This window comes from Lycorma delicatula, chromosome 4, assembly GCF_047948215.1.
Source record: "Lycorma delicatula isolate Av1 chromosome 4, ASM4794821v1, whole genome shotgun sequence".
Lineage (NCBI taxonomy): Eukaryota > Metazoa > Arthropoda > Insecta > Hemiptera > Fulgoridae > Lycorma > Lycorma delicatula.
Genome location: NC_134458.1, coordinates 171,625,082 through 171,640,632, shown reverse-complemented (window position 1 = coordinate 171,640,632; position 15,551 = coordinate 171,625,082).

Genomic DNA, 15,551 nt, shown 5'->3' with positions numbered 1-15,551 from the left:
TTATTCATAATAAAGGTCATAATAAATTCATAATAAAGATCATTAACATAGATGAAATTTCAATTACAAGTTTTTAGATTTTTAATTAAACACATTTCTGAAAGGAAGATAGAAATAAAAGAGGATTATATCCACTTACTTTAAACGGGGATATAGAGAATATAATTATGCAGGTAGAAAACACGGATTAATTTAAGTCGATTGTTTAAGATCTATTTACAGGCAATCATGCCGTTTTAATATTTACAGTGAAATTCCTCTAGAACTACAGTACTTATAAAAATATTGTTACGTTTTTTTGTAATGGAAATATCAAACAGGACCGGAACAGTACCGGGCCTGTAGTACCGGTGAGTAGTACCATACCCCCAACAGTAGTACCTGTAGTACCCCCGCCCCCTTTAGAACCATACCCCCAACAGTACCCATACATTGCCGTTCATCGCGTAGAACTTGGGAACAAAGTGAAAATAAAATTGTTTCCTAACGATATTTTTTAATTTTCACAGCCACGATACTAAATGTCGTTTATGTATAATAATTTTTTTTTTAAACTGACAATATTTTTTAAACAAAATAATTTCATATATTTTAAGTATTTTTATTTTCCTGGTGGCTATATAGCTATACAGTGTACTATATAAAGGAAAATATGTTTGTCGGAATTTTTACTGATCTTGAAGTTTTATGTTTTTCAGTTACAAAAAAAAAGATTAAAAAAATTTAACAATGAAAAATATATGTATGTCGGCCTGGTTTTTGCTTGATATCTAGAGACTGGATAGACCGATTTGGATAAAATTTGGCACTATAATTTTTGTATTTGGGGCATTGACGCCATTTAAATTTAGTCAAAATTGGTCAAGGGAACAGGGAGTTTTCCGACCTTATCTCGTATCTTTTCGGATCTTCCCGTATCTCAAACTTTTATTTAAAGAGTGGGTACATTTCTTCACGTAATTTAAGTCCCGTAGACAGCTAAGATACTTTCTGATTGTGTTTGGCCTTATTCAGATCGTCATAAAGGGCTAGAGCAAAAAGAATCTTTTTTTTGTTGTTTTCGGATTCTTAATTCAAATTCTTGCGCTAACAGCTGATTTCATTTCATTATTATGTTACTGTGGTTATATATTTGGACGATCTAACTCTATATTTGTACGATCTAACTTGGTAGGGGATAGTATTTTTTTGTCATTTATCGTTTTTTTTTTTGTCGGTAATAGTTTTTTTTTTATTTTTATATCTTCAGACTGAATTCATCGATTTCTATGAACTTTGGTAAGATGACTTCTGAATATGAATCACTGATGCCGGTTAATTTTGTTTATAATTGATCTAGGTGGTGGGGAGATTATGGGCCACTTACCTCAAAATTTTATTTAAAAACTGTAATAATGTTTTATATAATTATTTATTTGAATACTTGCATACATACTTTAATGTTCAATTTAATTTTCTTCCTAATTATCAGTCTTTCGAAAGCGCTCGGTAGTCAGAATTGTATTCCTCATTCCAAGCGAACTACGTTGCCTGTGCAATGGATCTGCCATCTTAAAAACATTGCTTAATCTCAACGTTACTTTCTCACGTCGTATCCCATAGTTGATTGTCATATATCCAAACCGGTTTTAGAATCATCTTTTATATCAAATGTTTATCGGACAACGACAGGTGCGAGTTCCTACCTGAAAACCAATAAAGCCTTTTATACTTGGTGTTAAGTCGCTTCCTTTTCTCTTTCATGTGGTAGTTCCACGTTAAACGACGATCAAAGTGGAGTCCAAGGTATCAAACCCGGTCAGATTGCGGAATGACGACCCCGTCTGGGTGGACTTCGGGACAGTCACCCTTCCTCAACGCAAACGTAATTTGACTTGACTTATTTGGATTTACTTTTATCCTTTATTTTGCTAATCGCTCGCCGATCAGGTCTAACACCGATCGTAGCTTCGTTGAGGCCAAGTACGGGTCCTCGTCAACGGCCAGGGATCGCTGTATCGTCAGCAAACGAGATGACGGTGACGTCATCCGGAGCTGGAAGGACCACAGTAAAAATCGTGTACAGGAATACTTCTAAGACAGAGCTTGTGGAATACCCGATTTGATATCGTAGAATGCAGACAACTCACCGTTGCATATGACTTGAGAGAAACGCCCGTCGAGAGAGTTCCGTAAGGTCAGATAGAACAGTTGAGGAAGGCTGCGTTTCAACTTATGGAGCAGACCAGGCAGCCAAACCTTTAATTATTGAATTAATTTGAATTTACTTTAAAATTTAAATATTTTTAATCAGAAATATTTGAATAACAGAAAAACTGCATTTATGATATTGATGAACGTTTGTTTATGTAACCTTTTTCTAATTTTTTAATCAAATATGTTTTCGTTAATCTCAAATCATGGCTCGCTTACAACACTCTTTGTTACAGTACGCATTTTCTATTTTTATTTAGATAATGTGAAGATAAAGATTCTGAAGTAGGAATATCAATATAGGTCACTTTATCTGCTCCTCATTAACATCAGATGAAAATATCGGTTATTAAGTATTACTTTTCTTAATATTATTGTAGTCAATGTGGTACTTGTTTATTTATTGCTTTCAATAAAAAAGAATAATTTTAATAATACTGAAGAAGAATAATAAGAGATAAAGGTCAAACAAAAGTCATGATCAAACTTACTGGTATATTGATAGATAATAATGGGTGATTGATGGCTAATGATTACTATTATTTTAATATAATAAAATTTAAGCTGGCAAAAGAAGAATTTATTCTTCCATTTATTCGTGAAATAAGCTACCAATTATTATGAAAATACAAAATAATAAATATATTATATAATTTAATATTGGCACGTGATAATAAAGAGAATGAAATTAATTGACTAAAGAAGTTCAAAGTTAATACTAACACCGATATATATTTTTCTGTCAGTTAAATCTTTATCATCAAATGAATTAAAAATACTTTTTTACTATTCAATTTAGACGATTTGCCATCATTCTGACTTTCTCTTTCATACAGTTTATCCATTGATAACATTAATAAAAAATAGAAACAATTTTAATTACATTTATTAAATAGTATTTTTAAAACATACTGGTGGGAAGGAGAAACTTATGAATAATTAAAAAGAAAAATGATTCCTAACGCAGTCGCTCAAACTGGCAAAATTTTATCTTACATGGTGCTTGATTATTGAGATTATAATGTAATACTTGCACCAGTAATAATATTAAAGATTATGGTATATTTTAGCGTATGGCTTTTTATCCGTAGGGATTTCTCAAAGTAGTTTTCGTCTTCTTGAATCGGATACCTTAGAACCACAATAAATATTTTAATCGTTTTTTCTTTTGTGATTTCCTTTCTTCCCAATATTTCTTCATTCTTTCTCCATATTTCCGCTTTTTATCTTCACTCCATCTGTAGTTATATTTTTTCGGTTTTTCCTATAAACACTTGTTTTCTAAAATTACAAGGGGGTTGCGCCCCCTGGCTGTTTCGCGGCCAGCATTTCAGCATTTTTTTACCATGTCTTAATAGAGGGAGAATCAATATTCGCTCATATCTCGACTGGAAGTTAAGGAAAGTTTTTGGGTGAGATCTCATTAGGTGTGACTTATTTATCAGTGTTTTAAGTATTGCCCGTCCCAGTAGATCAATTAGGTCTCGAATTATTGCAATTTTCGTGTTTTCAGCTTTTTCTTACTATTTTATAATACAGAGGGAATTAAGTATTTTATGGTGCTGTTCTTATCAAGGTTTTATCATGAGTTTCTCCTGATGCATCCAGGAAAATTCTGGAGCAGTTCTTTTCATTTTATATCGTTCGTAAATAACGTTTTTAATAAATAATAAAAACGTTACATACTAAACAAATCAAAATGAAAAAAAAAACCATGACAAAAATTTGAAACTAACAACTGTATAATAAATTGTATTTTGTACTATAAACAGTAAGTTGTTTACAATGACATTTATTTATTTTATACTTATTTATTTTTATAAAATTTCAAAAACTTATGTCTACAATAGTTTTTTTTTTAACTAGATGTAAAAAAAGTAATAAGTATAATAAATGATGATGTGAACAACGTACTGTTTGTAGTATACAATACAATTTAGCGTACTAACGTAGCAACAAAGTAGCAAATGCAATTTGCTATTTTGTTATATTTTGCCAAGAAGCGCTTCATTAAAAATAAAAATGCGAGCATATACAGCAAACAAATTAACGCACCAAGCTTCTTGCTACGAACATTACGGCGGATTTTTTAATATATTTTCACTGTTTTTTCGTTCTATAATGTACTATTAAATCTAATGTACTTAAACTAATGTTTTCATGAAAACTGCAGCTCCATTTAAATATACATCAAATATTAAACTAATCATTTTGAAATGTAAGATAAACATTATTTTTAAAATAATAATTGTAGAGACAAAAAAGGCAAAATAATTAGCTAAATGTTCAAAATAAAAAAATGTAGTAAAAAGTATTTTAGAAAAAGCTTTGGTAAAACGTACTTTCAATAAAAATGTATGTGCTGCGATCTAGCGTAGAAGCGCTTCATTCAAAATAAAAATGCGAACACATACAGCAAACAAACAAACGCACTATGCTTCTGGATATAAGGAATATTTCTAAATTTATTTCTATTTAAGATTAATTCTTCCGCGATATTTAGTTCTCTCTTATCTTTTAAAGCTTCATTAAATAGGTGTTTTTAGTTTACTGATTATATACAAAATTAACATTTTTTTTAATCAGTGTTTTTCTTCCATTTTTTTAAAAGATGTCCAAAAAACATCAGTCTTTACCTTCAGTCATTACCTTATAACATCTGAAAGTTGTCATTAAATTAATAAATTCTTCATTTTTCTAATTTTCCACTTACTCTGTTTAAATTTTTTTAATATCTTCCTCTCTAGATCTTCAATTTTGCCTTTTCTTATTGAAACATAAAGACTCCGTGGTATATAATATTCAAGTTTAATAACTGTATTATTTTAATACAGTACGCTTTGTTAAGTGATAAGCAAGATTCATTTTTACTAGTTCTAACTTTATTCGTTTCTTTATCGAAAGCGTTGGGTTTAATTATTTCACCTAGATATTTAAATTTATTCGCTTTATTAATTTTTCCATATTCGGTTTTTAAAGTCTTTGGAGCAGTTTTAATATTTGTCATAAATTCGATTTTTGAAAAGAGATTTGTAAACCTGTTTTTATCTCAGCTAACATTTTTAAACGATTAATTTGAATTTCTGAGTTTAAATGTTCGGAGGTAAAATTGCCAAATCATCTGCTAAGGCCAAACAATTGATTTTGAGATTCTTATCCTTTCTTCCTAGTTTTACATTTTCTAATTTTAAAATTTCTATTTGTTTGTTCCAACCCCTAATTACTTTTTCCATAAGTATATTAAACAGTAAGGGCGATAAGCCATCGCTTTGCATCACTCCTGTTTTGATTTCAAAAGGTTCAGAGATTAGTCCTTGAAATTTTTAGTTACTGAATTCAACGTTTTATTACCTACACCAAATTCCTCTGATATGCTGAAAAAAGTTTTACTATCTATTGAAAAATACGCTTTTTTTACAATTCATAAAAGATTTAAAATATTTCTACCCCTTTTGAAGTAATCTCGAATAATTGTTTTTAAATTAAAAATTTTCTTTGAACGTGACCATCCCTTTCTGAAACCTCTCTTGAATTTTTCAATTTGAGGTACTAATTGTTCTTCCATAATATTTAAAAGTTTTTCAGAAAATTTTGTAAGTTACGGATAAAAATGAGATGCCTCTATAGTTATTACGTCTTTTTTATCATCTTTTTTATGGAAAGGGTGTATGAGAACACTTTTTCAATCACCAGTAAATTTTCCCTCTTTTCAGATTTGAACAAATATTTTCTAAGCTTTCAAAGTAGTTTTATTTTATCATAAAAAAAATTAGATCGCTGATGAAAAACGTAAACGGTACCTCAGTTCATCTGTTTTCAGTTATGAAGACAAATTAATTGTTCTTTTATATTCACTAAATTTCCCATTTTATTTCTTAAATATGAAAATTTTTCCGCTTCTGGTTTATCTTCCTTTCCTTCACATTTCAGTACCTTTATTTTACCCTTGGTATGTATTTTCAAATTTATTTCTCTCATGGCAAATAAATCCGTGCCGTTCAGTATTTTTTCTAATTCATCTTTAATTTCCATTAAAAGGACAACTTTATCAGTGAATCTTAAATTTTCTCCCGAATATTTTTATTTCCTCCTCGGATATTTCCTTTAGTTCTTGTATTGATTGTTATACTATGGGCAAGTTGTAAAGCAATCAAAACAGACATACTTGTGTCATTCCTTTCTGTACAAGAGCTTGTCTCTTTCTTCATATTCTATTATTATTACTGGCACTTGATTTGTTGCAAAATTTTATAAAAGTATTGCTTGTCAATATTAAACCAGTTTTTCCTTAAAATGTTAAACATTTTATTTTTATTTTTGCTAATATTTTTTGAATAATTTTTTATTTTTGATATTATTATTGTAATAATATAATTATTTGTTAAATGTAACAATTGTTTTCTTTTTTTTAATGGTCAGTCATGTCAGTCACTCAGGAATGGTCAGTCTCAGACCGACTGACCATTCCTGAGTTGTGTGGGTAATTGAACTCCAGCCACCAATATGCTCAAATGTCTAATATTGAAGTCCTACTAAAAGCTATATTCAAATCCTAGTAAAAGCTAACTGCTTTTACTAGGATTTGAATCTCAGAACCTTCGACTTCGAAAATCAGCTTTTAAACAAGTCATTTGAGATGACGAGTTTACCACTTAGACCAGTCCGGTGGGCTATGTAACAATATGTTCGAGTTACATTTTCATGGCGTTTACAAAAATAATACAAATTATCAACTCCAATTCCATACAATCATAAAAAAATAAATAAAATAATTAAAGAAGGAAAAATTATATTAAATTCCTCTTCCAAGTTAAAAAGGTTACCACATTAATTTTATGATTATATGTATGTAACCAATCCGGAGATAAAATCAATACAGACACAGAGTCAAATGATCTCCCGATTTTCGATTAAAAAAGAAAAATTAATGTTGTAATTTATTTTTATTCCTAGGGGAGTCAGTAATGTTTCCCTTAGGTTAAATCTATCGCAATAAAGGGATTTCTTTCTTAATTACAACACCTAAGGGATGAAAAGAGGATCAAACCGATTTAAATTTAAATGACAAAGCCCTCAATGATGTACCGTAAATTCTTTAATTATTTGAATATTCCTTTGAGATTTCATTAAAAAAATAAGTTTTATTTACAACCCCTACGGGATTAAATTAGAAAGGAACTTAAAATGAGTTCTGAGATCGGAAGAACCGGAAGCTTGTAGCCTGTTAAAAACGTTCCCCTTATGTAATAAACCAATCTTGATTAAAGATTATTTACTTAATCACCGCAAAGGAGGTGAGTAAAGGATGTAATTGATTTTTCAGAAGTAGTCTATTTTACTGCAACCGGGAAGAATTTTGAAACTTATCAGGAATATTTTTTAACAATAGCCTACTCCGATTAATATTTAATTGTAGTTTTTAATTTCCCGGCGAATATAACTAGAACAACTGTATTTACTTTCCCGGCGAAAGTAACTAGAATAGCTGTATTGAAGGGGAAAGTATGGCGATCATGTCAAAAGTCGGCTACTGAGTGTTTATGAAAATCTTTACGTTTTAGGGTGCAACTAATTCATCTAGACCAAAAAATATATATTTAAGAGTATGTATTTGCATACGTATGTGTTTCGCACTGCTTTTGGCTTAAATCTCAGATTGACCGAACCGATTTTCTTCAAATTTGGCTCAAATATTCTTTATATAAGGCATTGATCATGTTAATTTTTTTTTTCAAAATTCGTTTAGTGGGTGGGAGGATATCGCAAAAAATAACAATTTAATTTTTTTCCAGAGGCATTTTAGAGAAAATTTTATTAAAGGAAATTTTTTTATAATAATAAAAAAATATTTGTTTAAAAAAATCAACTCCAAAATACATATGATCTTGATCTTTTGTTTTATCTTCCTTTGGTTTAAATATTTTTCAAAAATTTTTTGAAAGTTTTTATTTCTTAATAGAGCTATCAAGAAATGCCTACAATTTTTTTAAATTATAGCCCCGGACCTAAAATGCAGAAAAGTCTTTTGTGGAAATTATATTTTTTTTATTTTAGTCTTTCTTGAAGGAGGTGTTTGATCTTGAGAAAAGTTTAATTAAGCATATTTGTTAAGCTTAACTGTGAATTAATATTTTATTAAAACATTTTTCTTAAAATTTTCTCCCCAACTCTAAAAAATATATATATATATTGTTTAATCAACTCTTTTAATTTTTATTGTTAATGGCCGGAAAAGTTATACAATACTTTGCCAGTTTTTAGTATTAATTAAACACAGATTATAATTCCAATCTATTAGAAAATATCTCGGGGTTTATCCTTCCGCTAGAGTCTAGAACAGTGAAATTCAGTTAAAAGTGGACTTCGTAATTCCTGTATATTTTGTTATGACAAAAGCTAGAATGTTAAAACTATCTCTGAAAGTAGCTTTAAAGATATGAAAAAAATTGGAGCTTCCCTTTTAACATCTGTATTTCTTAATTCTTATGGATATTTCTAACATACTGCATAAAAGTTAAAGATCAAGCACAGATGATAACTACAAAAATGTATAAAACCTTTCTGAAAATAAAAAAAAAAAAAAACAACAAGAAAAAAAAAACAATTTTATTAGATTAAAACTGGATAAAGTGGTTTTGTATTACCAGTTTATATTCCAAATAAGCATCACGTGAATGACAAAGTTTTAACATCAGATAATCATTCAAATATTCTGTTCACAGGTCGAATTTCAAATTGAGTTGACTCTACGAATTGAATATTGATTTTCCAGGTGTAAAACATTTTATTGAACTAGAGATGACAAAGACATTTTAAGAGAAAACTTAAGAATTCAACATATTTATTCTTGTGAAATTAAATTAGTTTTATAAATCTAATTAAAGGATAAATTAATATGAAATTTACATTAAAATGATCATAAAATAATTAATACAACCATAAATTTAACTTTAAATAATAATAATAATATTAATTGCCGATCTCCGGGGCGAAGTTGTAGCGTCTCAGTCTTTCATCCGAAGGTTCTAGGTTCGAATCCGGGTCAGGCATGGTATTTTTAATACACTACATATTTCAGTTCTCGTAGGAATGACCAAAGCAGTGGATCTCAAAAAAAGAAAAAAGGATTAAAAAAAATATAATAATAATAATAATAATGATCTCAGTAGCTGAGTAAGTAGGATCTCGGCATTTCGTGCGGAGGTCTCGGGCTCAAATCCCTCTCAAAAATAAAAATCACTAATCTAAAAAACATAAAAATAACAAAAAATAAATTATTCCGTGCAATTTCTATCCAATTTCTTATGATATTTCGTTAAGCAGCCTCCTCTTGAATTCATTGAGAATTAAATATATCCACGTCACTCTGTCTTCATATATTATTAAAATCTCGGACACATTTCTCATGTGGACTCAGCTCTCCGGTATCTTCATAAACGAAAAAGTTTCTTCTTCTTATATTTATGATTGAGACTCGAACTCCAACCTTCGAAATATCAACATCGACATAACCGTTAAACATATTATGTAATTATACACATTGTATGTATATATATATATATATATATATATATATATATATATATATATATATATATATATATATAACCCTTCTCTTTTGTAAAGTGAAGATGTCCAACGTTTGACAATCATCTTCATTCGATAGACTCTTTTAGTATAGAAACCTCGATAGTGCAGAGCCGACTGCAATAAGTTGGTTCGATTTGGTGAAATATAATATAAATAATAATAATAATAATAATAATAATAATAATAAACAAAGAGGCATTATTTCTAATTTGTCTTGCAACATTGTCTTTAAATAAAATTTAATATTATTACTTGTACAAATCTTAAACATGGTGTCATTTCAGTCTTCTTTCTACCTGCATATCTACTGTCCAGTAAATTTAGAGCCACGTGATTAGAATTGCATTTGAGTTTTTTCAAGTAGTTAAAATGAGCGGATAGATTTATCATCTGTCTGCTTTTTTATCAAGGCTTCTTAAAATTAGCTGTATAAACGAAATAACCCAAATTTCTACGTAGAATAATAGAATTATACCGGTTCCCATTTTTGAAGATTTTACCACGAAATGGAATCCTCAAAAGTAGAAGGTACAATCTGCAAAAAAATAATACAGTACCAACTCGTATAGTTACATATATACAGTTTTATATTACGTACTATTAATAATTAAAAAGTAATGCAGTAATTCAAGAGGCCGAATACAGACAGGTGACTTTAAATAAGTGAGTCATGAACTTTACTGCTTCCGCTCTTGCAGAAGAAATAACAGGGAAATTAATTTAAAATTCTATTTGAAATTATTTTTTATTACAGAAATTTTCGTTAAAATGCATTTTCAGCTAATCATATTTTGTTTATCTAACGTATATGTTATTATTTACAATCGTTACCACATAGGAGACCATAAGTAAATTTGATTCATGATAATCATGATCACGGAGGATAGACTCTTTCGTTCTTGTACTGAAATTGAACTTGAGTATGCAACAAAAAGTAAAGTTGCAGTTTTTTTTATATGAATTATATAATTAGTAAATGACAAAAAATTATATTTTTCAAGATGGGGACCCTCACTTATAAATCAAGCGAAGAAATAGCAAACACAGCTAATTTTTCAATTTTATAAATTTATATCTGGTTTACGTGAGTTACAAATTTTATTAAAGAGGTTAAACTGTTATATGAATAATTCCTTACATACACAAATCGAAATAATATTAATATTAGCAACTACGTGCTAATCATCCAATTACAGTTACTAAAGAAAGATACATTTTTTATCGTAATAAAAATGTTTTTCCTGACCGGGATTCAAACTAAAGACCTTCCGGTTGAGAAGTAAAGACATTACTACTCTGTAACGGAGTAATACAATTCATTAAATGTTTTTGCTTTTCTGTTGTATGAAGCTGTAATATAACATAAATAAATCGTTTTCCAAGAAATTTAAACAGAATAGTGAGACATAAAGCTCTCAACGAAGAATTACGTTACTCTCTTACATAAAATCAAAAGTAATCAAATTTTCTATTGAATTTTGATATCTCAAAAAAAAATTATATAATTTTAATAAATAAATAAAAAATAAAAAAATATAATCTATTTTCTAAATTTAGTCTAACTACCATGCAGTTAGTTATCTACTAACAAAACATGATTTTATCTGTAATTCAAAATATTACTATACGAAAAATGGTTCTATAAAGTACAATATGCTTTTGATTTAAGCCTATCTGGTCACCAATTTATTAAGTTATCTGAATAGATTTACACCTGCACAAATAATAATTATAATTCACACCTTTGGTGTAAATTATAGAGGTTCTGCTATTTTTATTCCAATTTTTTTTTTTTCAAAAGGTGGAAGAAGACTATTTATGATGAGAGAGAGTATGCCACTCTCAAGCACGATTAAGATTTCTAATGATAAGGATTTCATTTAAATCTGTCTGTAGTTTTTTTGTTGCAGAAGTAAAAAGATAGACGTAAAAATTCTTTTAAAATGCAATATAAAGTATCACTATGTGATATTTTTGAATAAGACACATTTTAAAGTTTAAAAAGTTCAATGTACAGATTGACATTTCAATTTTATTAATACATTTCAATAACAGTAATTTTTGGAATATTGCCTACATGTCAAACGAAAGGCGATATTCATACCATTAGCGTTAAACTGTAATGCTATCTGTCTGTCACTCGCTCGAAGTACTCGTATACTTCCGAGTTCGGTAAGATTTTTATAATTATGTATATGTATGTAAGCGTAAAAGTAAGAACTGCAAACAATTTTCTGATGAAGCGCAGATGAAGTGCAGACACGAACAAGTTCACTGACCTTAACGAGTGTAAAATATTATATTTCTTCTTTCTTTCGCTGGCTCATGACTCTTATTTATTAAAAGTCACCTGTCTGTACTCGGCCTCTTGAATTACTGCATCGCTTTTTAAATTGTTAATAGTACGTAATATAAAACTGTATATATGTAACGTAACTATACTAGTTGGTACTGTATTATTTCTTTGCAGATTTTGCCTTTTTTTTTTTTTTAATTTTTAAATGCGAATATACAGATTTCATAACCCCTATAAATTTCAACAATCTTTTTGTTGTAAAACGGTACAATGAACGTGATAATTTTATTAAAAGTAGTATTTGTTAGAAAGGGCAAGGGTAGATTTAGTAGTAGATTTTAAAATAAAAATATAAAGGATTATTTACACGTACAATTTGTCACTAATGAGCTGTGTTAACTAAGGTATATTTACACTTATAGATAACCTTCTACAATTAAAAATAATATTATGTTGATTTATACGGCAAATTCATTCAAGGTATTTTTAATAGTGTTCTTTTATATTCTCTAATTTCAACCTAAAGAAGAATAGATTTCAATCTATTTTGTATTCCTATTAGGAACAGAAAATATTCAGATCCAAATAAGTCACTACGCAAGTAATAGAAATAAATATGCATACGCAGATAAAATATTTAGATTACAAATATTCCATATAATAATTCTTCAGGTAAAAACAACCATTTTAATATTATGGTATTATTACTTGAAAGAAAAACAAAATACAAAACTATGACGCAACGTTTCGCCTTCAATGAGCGACTTTATCAAATGTAACTCCAATAAAAGACAGATTTTTAAAACTTTTGAGTTACATTCTATTGGCTGTATTTACATTAATTTTCTCAGAATTAAATTGTCTACAAGTTTTTATCGCTAAATCTTCCGCATCTATTAGTCATTTAACAAAGCTATTGCACTACAAACATAAAAAAAAATTGTTTGAGTTTTGTTTTTACGTCGGATGTCTTTAAAAACTTCTGGACCTTTTTTATCGTATTTCCCAGCTCATATTTCATCGAAAACCACCAACTATACTCCTTAACTCGGGTTACAAATATTACAGTAGAACTTTATTTTATTAGAAGAGCAGAAATTCGGGCGAAATCTTTTGTTAACCGTAACTAAAAAACAAGCGCTTCCACACGTATATTTATATGAATATTTAGGTAGATTTCATAAGAAACCTATTGCAACGGGTACTTTGATTCGACTTCCGGAAAATTTTGAATCCCCCAGACCCCAAAACCACCGTCAGCTCAATAAGAGAAATATATATATATATATATATATATCACTTTCTTGTGAACACGATAACTGCCGTAATATTGCGCCAATCATTTTCAAATTGATACAAAAAATATAACGACCCAAAATCTTGGTCGAGTTCGTAATGGGCAAAATCAAACCATGGGGGTGGAAATCTGCGAGCTTTTTCGAAAAAAACAAAATATTGCTATAACTTTCTTATTATGTAAAATATCGAATTCGTTTAAAGTTCCTACTATTTTTTTTTGGTAAGGACCTAAAACTTATCTAAGTAAAGTTTTTTGATATCATCAATCATTGACCCAGGAGGTGGAAAAAATGAAGTTTCGAAGACAAAAAAATCATATCTCCATCAACAGGAACAGTATCGAATCGGTTTAAAATGGTTGTTAGTCCTATAAACATTACCTAAAACTTTTATCTAAAACAATTTTTGATATGACCAACCCTTACGGCAAGGGATGATCAAAATGTTGTTGAAATTGTAAGAAGATGGTGCTTGTCATATGCTGAACATGTGAAACTTTTTTCATCTGCAACCATTGTCATATTGAGTAAATTTGAAGTTTTTCTTAATTTTAAGGTGGGAATCTCTTTATCCCCCTGCTTAAAACCGGAGAAATCTACCTCAACCTTCCGGCGTGCCGAAAGGGATGGTTTTTCTTTTTTTTCACCAATAAAACGTTTCCTGAAAGTTTCTCCGTTTCTTCGTGGAACACTCTCCATAAGGAAAACAGAAGAAGCATTTGTATTTGAGCGAACTGTCATCATAGGATGAGAAGAAAAATAATACAATTTTTTAAAAATTAAATGAACAGAATTTTTTACAAAAGATCATTTTTTACTGAATTACAGCAAGTTGAATGCTAATCTTTAAAATAACACTAATAGCTTTGAATAAGCTTTTTTCTATTTTACATTTTAGAAAGATTTTTAAAGCTATATTGTAGCAGTACAAACATTCAAAAATTTCATTTGAGTAATTTATGACTATAATAATAATTATCTGGAAGATATAATCAAATCTCGTTAAAATTTTTTTTTCAAAAATTAAATAATAGAAAAATAATTTTATTATAATGACAGATTAAATTCAGCGGTGATAAAAATATGATTTTGGAATTCACAATACATAATAACATTTTTAATATTAAAAATACCCCAGATCATAGCGAATACTAACAAAAAACACGCCGATCTCCGTGGCGGAGTGATAGCGTCTCAGCCTTTCATCCAGAGGTCCTGGGTTTGAATCCCGGTCAGGCATGGCATTTTTCATACGATACAAACTTACATTCTCACAGGGCAAAATAACCAAAGCAGTAATGCCTGTCATTTAAAAAAAAACGGTGATAAACATAGCAATGTACAAATTAAAGTGCAATGATAGGGTTGAATATTAAATTGGACAGACTGGATGGACATCCACAGATAAATATATACAGGCACTGTACATTATATCAGAATCAAATTTTGAAAATCATCTCATAGAAACATGATACAAATACAAAGATCTTAACCGTAACATTTAACAACATAATAAAACCACTAAATCACCATTAATTTTACCGAAGGTACAGAGATCAGGGAAAAATTTTCGACAGCCGGAAGCGTTTCCTTTTATACGTACTTTCTTCTTTACTCTCACCTGTAGATCATGTCCTGAAAGTCTGTTACATTCTTCGTGAATCACTCTGTACAATAATATTAACAATTTTTATTTTCTTTAATGCGATTTTTAACTTCATGGCACTAAATATTGTTTAATTTTTGCATTCGTAAAAGCCAAATAATACTTATAATTTTAGTTTAAGATTAAATAAATCTTACTTAATAATTTTATTTTATTGTATTATTTCCTTTATTATTTTTTTTTAATATAAGGGAACCGCATTGAAAACGTTTTGCAGTCTTCTTTCCTCAATTTTTCTTCTTTTTATTTATTTCTTTTATATATATACATATATACGAGTTATATCAACTAAGATCCCCGTAGCGGCTTCGCGCACTCTATCTGTTGCTTGCGTTCAAAAAATTCTTTCTTAGTTTTCACTTATACCGTAAGAAGAACGTGTATACAAATTTTTATCAATTTACCTTCAGTGGTTTTTGCTGGTTGTTGATTTTGAATAACTCACATGTTATTTTATTTATATAATACCATTTATGTATTTTTTAATAACTATTTTATTACAGTAGTA